The sequence below is a fragment of the Procambarus clarkii genome, chromosome 35, assembly GCF_040958095.1.
Source record: "Procambarus clarkii isolate CNS0578487 chromosome 35, FALCON_Pclarkii_2.0, whole genome shotgun sequence".
Taxonomy (NCBI): Eukaryota; Metazoa; Arthropoda; class Malacostraca; order Decapoda; family Cambaridae; genus Procambarus; species Procambarus clarkii.
Window position 1 is genome coordinate 22197157 of NC_091184.1, and position 8039 is coordinate 22205195.

General features: G+C 37.5%; 1 long non-coding RNA gene across 1 annotated transcript; it reads left to right on the forward strand.

The window, feature by feature from the left end:
- The first annotated feature begins 373 nt into the window (after window positions 1–373).
- On the forward strand, window positions 374–7640 carry LOC138371267 (uncharacterized). Its single transcript, XR_011230375.1, has 3 exons — window positions 374–486; window positions 2575–2691; window positions 7325–7640. It is a non-coding gene; the product is annotated as an uncharacterized lncRNA (long non-coding RNA).
- Window positions 7641–8039: the final 399 nt, after the last annotated feature.

Consider the following 8039-nt stretch of genomic DNA (forward strand, 5'->3'; position numbering starts at 1 on the left):
ATTTCATTGTATAACAAGAGATAGTCCATGGAAGCGATAATAGACGTAGTTTTACACAAAATAACGTCCAAAAACAGCCGTATAGTCAAACGGCAAATGTTGACGTTCTTTTTAAGAGGACAGGTTGGGAAACTACCTAATATTTAAAAATAATAGTTACAACATTCTATTAATATATAATGTTGAAATAAATATCACACAAAGTCTGTATATCTGTTTTCAGATGTCTTACAAATTTTCTTTTAAAATAGTATTAATGATTTTTATGAATCTTCAGTAAAAATTATGTTAATTATTATTAATCTAATTGTTATTATTTTAAGTAAAAGAATTGCAAGTATTCGAATAACCACGGGGTCTCTGTTTGTGTATGAATGCACGGATTTGTTTTTGTTATGAGATGGACGCCTTAGAAAGCATGGTGTAGGCCACCTGTTGCTCGCATGCGATCCCACGATCGTCGTCGCCCCTAAATCAACACAACAGGTATTTAGTGTTTACGATTATAATAAGTAATATTTCTTTTATAATAATATTGCAGCAGGTGGTGTAGTGGTAGGACACTCGCCTGGCGTTCCGCGAGCGCTATGTCATGGGTTCGTATCCTGGCCGGGGAGGATTTACTGGGCGCAATTCCTTAACTGTAGCCTCTGTTTAACGCAACAGTAAAATGTGTACTTGGATGAAAAAACGATTCTTCGCGGCGGGGATCGTATTCCAGGGACCTGCCCGAAACGCTACTCGTACTAGTGGCTGTACAAAAGAATGTAACAACTCTTGTATATATCTCAGGTTAGGGGCTAGGCATTTACACTCTTAGGTCAGCAAACTAGCTAGAAGGTTAGACCATTAGACTCCACTGGTCAATCGGGGCCCTGCATGACTCAGCTTATCCTAACCTAGCCCAGCTTAAACCATCTTAGCATAGTTCATTATAGCTGTGCATAGTGCTTGCACAGCCTTGCTTATCCTAGTTTACCTCTTCCTAGCCTACCGTAGCCAAGCCTATCCCAGTATACCCTTACCTAGTCTTGCCTTGCTTTTAAACATGACCAGTCCTTCCTACCCTAGCCAAGCCCTGACCAGCTTAGCCAAGCCAATCCCTGCCTTGATTTAGCATAGCCTTGCCTTTTTATTAATATATAGAGGGTACCACCTCTGGTTGAGTTTGTAGAAACCCTCCACTTATAGGGTTGAGGGTTCCATATGTATATATATACATATATATAATATAAATCATGTGTGTGTAAACATGTCACGTGTGTGTAAATCACAAAAATTAACACTTGATGAAAAATGTGACAGTGTCAGACCACGGAGGAAGAATTGAAACAGGAATTTCCTTAAGTACTTTCATATATTAATACATCTTCAGAAGGAATAATTTTTTATATAAATTAAATTAAAAAAAAGCATTCCTCCATGGTCTGACACTCATATATATATATATATATATATATATATATATATATATATATATATATATATATATATATATATATATATATATATATATGAGTGCCAGACCATAGAGAAATGATTTTTTTTAATTTAATTTATATAAAAAATATATCTATATATTTATATATATATATATATATATATATATATATATATATATATATATATATATATAATGTGTGTGTGTGTGTGTGTGTGTGTGTGTGTGTGTGTGTGTGTGTGTGTGTGTGTGTGTGTATGTGTGTGTGTGTGTGTGTGTGTACTCACCTAGTTGTGCTTGCGGTGGTTGAGCTCTGGCTCTTTGTCCCGTATGTATTTATTCATATATATATATATATATATATATATATATATATATATATATATATATATATATATATATATATATATATATATATATATATATATTATATATCATGCCTGAAATGCTGCGTGTACTAGTGGCTTTACAAGATAGTTCTTATAAAGATAGCATTTTGTTGTTATTCTCTATATCTGGTTCACCTAACAGTAAATAAGTACCTGGGAGTTAGACAGCTGCTATGGGCTGCTTCCTAGGGATGTGTGTGTGTGTTTGTATTCATGTTGAATTTTACAAAGTAGGAAGAGATGTTTGTAAAAAAAAAATCAAATGTTTTTGAAAGTGTAAATAGATTTGATATTTTTCTTTAATTGTTTATTTCTGCTGTCTCGCCTCCTTTATAAAATGGCATCATTCTTGCTTTTTTAAGGATATCAGGAAAAGTAAGGCACTCCAGAGATTTGTTAACTCCTTCCTAGTGTTGCCTAGCCCAGCCCAGCCTAGACAAGGCAGGCTGGGCATCCTAGCCTAACGCAGCTTAGCCCCCACCTACATGTAGCATCCCAATCCATCCTAAGTGATCATTACCTTACTGGCTGTGTTTTCTCTTCAGCCCTGAATGTAATGTGGTGGAACATAAGCAGATACATATCAGGTCTTAGAGAATCTGTACTTCATACATTTCTTAATAATGTCTCACAAATATTTAAATAATTAAAAAAATTGTATAATAACTTCATATTATTCTTGCAATTTATTTTTGCATTTTTTTATACAAAATTTACATTTTAAAAGATTACCTCTATTTTTAGATTGATAACTTGAAGACTACAGTGCCATCCACAGCAAATCATGGTCTTAAAATATCTCCTAGCAATGACGAGACCAATTTTCACAGAGATCAAATTTTTGCAAAGCAGTAGTCACAGGTAAATATATATTATATATATATAATATTATATATATAAAATTAACTACTTCATTGCTCAAAGCACCTTCAGACATTCTGAGAGTTGTGCTATTTTATTAATTAATTAATTAGGCTATATTTTAATGTTTTGTAATGTTTTCATTACTTTTTTGTTTTGAAATATAAATTGTTGAGTTTTGAAACATTTTGACATTAACTATACCTGAATATTTATAAACAAAAAAATACCAGAACTATGTCCTTGACAATTGCACTAAGAATTCTTTGCCAAAATCAGGTGCTCAGTGCAGTAGTTAAAAACTTAAAAGTTGTACCACCTCTGGTGCAAGATTAGGGACCCATAGCCTCAGAGAAGAAAATAGAGAGTACTCAGAGAAGGCCTTGAATAATAGGCAGGCTGTTTGTGTGTGTTTCGACGGTAAGCTTGCTGACACCATATGTAATTACCTAAGTGTAGTTACAGGATGAGAGCTACGCTCGTGGTGTCCCGTCTACCCAGCACTCTTTGTCACATAATGCTTTGAAACTACTGACGGTCTTGGCCGCCACCACCTTCTCACTTAACTTGTTCCAACCGTGTACCAATCTGTATGCGAAAGGAAATTTTTGTATATTTCTTTGGCATCTTTGTTTAGTATCATCTTATCAATTCTATTTATTCTATTTATTTTATCTATTCTATTTTATCAATTATTTTGTACAAAGTGATTTTATCACCTCTTTTTGTTGTCTTCTAGTTTTGGCATATTTAATGCCTCTGACCTCTCCACATAGCTCTTGCCCTTTAGTTCTGGGAGCCACTTAGTAGCATGTCTTTGCACCTTTTCCAGTTTGTTGATGTGCTTCTTAAGATATGGGCACCACACAACCGCTGCATATTCTAGCCTTGGCCGAACAAAACTCGTGAACAATTTCTTTAGTATTTCGCCATCCATGTATTTAAACGAAATTCTGAAGTTTGAAAGCGTGGCATAGGCTCCTCACACAACGTTCTTTATGTGGGCCTCAAGTGATAGTTTTCTATCTAGAATCAACCCTAGACCTCTTTCTTTTATCAGAATTATATAAAGATTTCTCACATAATTTGTAGGTTGTGTGGGATCTATGTTCTATTCCACATTCCATAACATGGCATTTATTCACATTAAATTTCATTTGCCAAGTGGTGCTCCATATACTTATTTTGTCCAGGTCTTCTTGAAGGGCATGACAATCATCTAAATTTCTTATCCATCCCATTATCATAGCATCATCAGCAAACATGTTTATATAATTCTGTATTCCAACTGGTAGATCATTTATGTAGACAATGAACATTTCTGGTGCATGTACTGTGGTACTCCACTTGTGACACTTCTCCAGTCCGATTGCCTCTGATTACTGCCCTCATTTTTCTATCAGTCAGAAAATTTTTCAGCCATGTTAGAAGCTTACCTGTCACCCATCCAAAATTTTCTAATTTCCAGAACAACCTCTTATGTGGAACTCTGTCGAAAGCCTTTTTTATGTCTAGATAGATGCAGTCAACCCAACTACCTTTTTCCTTTAAAATCTCTGTGGCTCAATCATAGAAACTGAGTAAATTCGATACACAGGATCTTCCAGATCGAAAACAATACTGTCTGTGTGATATTATATAATTTCTCTCCAGGTGTTCTACCCATTTAGTTTTTATTATTATTTTTTTTTTCAATCTTTTCACTGTTACACTTGTCAATAATTCAGGTCTATAACTGAGAGAGGTGGGGTCTTCCCTGTTGCCACTTTTGTAGATTGGAACTATGTTAGCCTTTTTCCACATGTTTGCTATGACTCCTGTACACAGGGATGCCTGAAAGATCAGGTGAAGTGGAAGGCTGAGCTCAGATGCACATTCTCTCAGAACCCATGGTGAAACTCCATCTGGACCAACTGCTTTGTTCTTACTTAGCTCCTTTAGCATATTTTCCACTTCATCTCTAGACACCTCTATACGCTCTATGATGTTCTCACAAATTCTTATTGTGTCTGGTTCTCTTAAGATTTCATTTTGTATAAACACACTTTGGAACTTTTGGTTTAATGTTTCACACATTGCATTATCATTTTCTGTGAATCTGTTTCCTATTTTCAACCTCTGGATATTATCCTTTACCTGCAATTTGTTGTTTATGAATTTGTAGAATAGGCCCAGTTCTGTTTTACATTTATCCATTATCCCTTTTTAAAAATTTCTTTCTGCCTCTTCCCTTACTGCTGTATAGTTGTTTCTCGCATCTTTGTATCGCTGGTATGATTGGGGGTTTGGCTTCTTTCTATATTGATACCTGCTTGATGGGGTTCTGCTCTTCTACTCCCCAACCCCGGCCCGAGGCCAGGCTCGACTTGTGAGAGTTTGGTCCACCAGGCTGTTGCTTGGAGCGGCCCGCAGGGCCACATACCCACCACATCCCGGCTGATCCGGAACTTCTCTTAGAAAACAGTCCAGTTTTCTCCTGAAGATGTCCACGGTTGTTCCGGCAATATTTCTTATAGTCGCTGGGAGGACGTTGAACAACCGCGGACCTCTGATGTTTATACAGTGCTCTCTGATTGTGCCTGTGGCACCTCTGCTCTTCACTGGTTCAATCTTGCATTTTTTTTCCATATCGTTCACTCCAGTACGTTGTTATTTTACTGTGTAGATTTGGGACCTGGTCCTCCAGTATCTTCCATGTGTATATTATTTGGTATCTCTCTCATCTCCTTTCTAGAGAGTACATTTGGAGAGCTTTGAGACGATCCCAATAATTTAGGTGTTTTATCTCGTCTATGCGTGCCGTATATGTTCTCTGTATTCCCTCTATTTCAGCAATCTCTCCTGCTCTGAAGGGGGAAGTGAATACTGAGCAGTACTCGAGACGGGACAACATAAGTGACTTGAAGAGTACAATCATTGTGATGGGATCCCTGGATTTGAAAGTTCTCATAATCCATCCGATCATTTTTCTGGCTGACGCAATATTTGCTTGGTTATGCTCCCTAAACATTAGATCGTCGGACATCATTATTCCCAAATCCTTGACATGCTGTTTTTCTACTATGGGAAGATTCGATTGTGTTTTGTACCCTGTATTATGTTTCAGATCCTCATTTTTGCCATACCTGAAATTTATCACTGTTAAACATCATGTTATTTTCTGCTGCCCAATCGAAAACTTTGTTGACATCTGCTTGTAGTTTTTCAATGTCTTTCATTCCATTTTTGTGTCTTTTGGTCTGTGGCCCTCTCTCAATTTCTGTTGAACCAATCCTGTTTTCTGGCCCTGCATCTCTGTTTTGGTATGAATGTTTGTGTGCCTTCATTGTATATTTTGCAAAATTTGGCATACATTTAATTTACTTCCCTGTCTAGCAACAAGTCTGCCTAATTACTTATTAAAAAAATTTTGAAGTTCCCCATAGTGACCTCTCTCTCTCTTGAAATCAAGTTTATCAACTGTTTCAATGTCCCCATTTTCTGTGTGTGTGTGTGTGTTTGGAGGCTAAGCTTGCTGATACCATGTGTGTGTGTGTTTGGAGGCTAAGCTTGCTGATACCATGTGTGTGTGTGTGTGTTTGGAGGCTAAGCTTGCTGATACCATGTGTGTGTGTGTGTTTGGAGGCTAAGCTTGCTGATACCGTTTGTGTATGTGTGTGTGTGTGTGTTTAGAGGCTAAGCTTGCTGATACCATGTGTGTATTTGGAGGCTAAGCTTGCTGATACCATGTGTGTGTTTGTTTGGAGGCTAAGCTTGCTGATACCATGTGTGTGTGTGTTTGGAGGCTAAGCTTGCTGATACCATGTGTGTGTGTGTGTGTGTTTGGAGGCTAAGCTTGCTGATACCATGTGTGTGTGTGTGTTTGGAGGCTAAGCTTGCTGATACCATGTGTGTGTGTGTGTTTGGAGGCTAAGCTTGCTGATACCATGTGTGTGTGTGTGTGTATTTGGAGGCTAAGCTTGCTGATACCATGTGTGTGTGTGTGTTTGGAGGCTAAGCTTGCTGATACCATGTGTGTGTGTGTTTGGAGGCTAAGTTTGCTGATACCATGTGTGTGTGTGTGTGTTTGGAGGCTAAGCTTGCTGATACCATGTGTGTGTGTGTGTGTTTGGAGGCTAAGCTTGCTGATACCATGTGTGTGTGTGTGTGTGTTTGGAGGGTAAGCTTGCTGATACCATGTGTGTGTGTGTGTGTTTGGAGGCTAAGCTTGCTGATACCATGTGTGTGTTTTTTTGGAGGCTAAGCTTGCTGATACCATGTGTGTGTGTGTGTTTGGAGGCTAAGTTTGCTGACACCGTATGTGTACTCACCTATTTTTACTCACCTGTTTAAATAATAATAGGGGTGTGTACCACCTGTGGTGCAATTGTAGGGACCCACAGCCTTGAAGAAAATAAAGAGTATTCAGAGAAGACCATGTGGATTCTCACTGAACACTAATCTTTTCTTCTCCTACCACCCCTCTTATTTTGTTTTATGCTGTATTCTATTATATATCATATAAATACATAGCCAAATGGCAATATTTATTTTGTCTATACAAAAAGAAGACATCCACTTTATTTTTTTTCTCTCCTTTGTTTCTATGTGGATTTTGTTGTGACTAATGATTCTCCTCCTTTCCCATCAACAGGTCTTCCTCACTGGGCTTGCTCGGCTTTTGTGTTACTGTGAGGGTGCCATCATCGTTTACCCTTCAAGACTGACTCATGCTGGCATTGCATTTGTGGACTTCCCTTCACAGTAAACAGTCCTTCTCCATATGGTGATTGTCCAGGGCAAGCAGGGTGTGACTGCCATCTTGGAGAAGCAGGGTCTTTTAATATGAAGAATCTTCCGTCTTCTCTACTTACGCCAGCTTGTGCCAGCTTGTGCCAGCCTTGCATTCTTGTTACTTCATGGCCCTTGGGCCTTTTTTATTTATTTTACATAATAAATTTTTTTATTAATACCCGTGTTTCACAAGAGATCCTTAACATTTTAAGCACCAATTGTATTGACTAATGTACGTCTTGTAACCTTTAAGACATAAATAGACAAGACATAGATAAATGAGTGAATAATACTGAGTGACTAGGTTAGGGCGAGGAACATAGTACAGTGTCTGACTTTGGAAGAATGCCTACTGTTTTAGAAACCTTATTGCCATGATCATAATCGTATGGGTTAAAAAGCATTTGTTGTCACTCCTACACTGTGGCTTGTTGAGCTTGAAACCTTTGCTCCTTGTTCGTGTTACATCTGACCTTTTGAAGAAATTGTATGAATCAATATCCTCCAAATTGTTCAGTATTTTAAAGGTTTCGCTCTATTACTTTCTCATTTGCATATATCTAAGCATATAGATT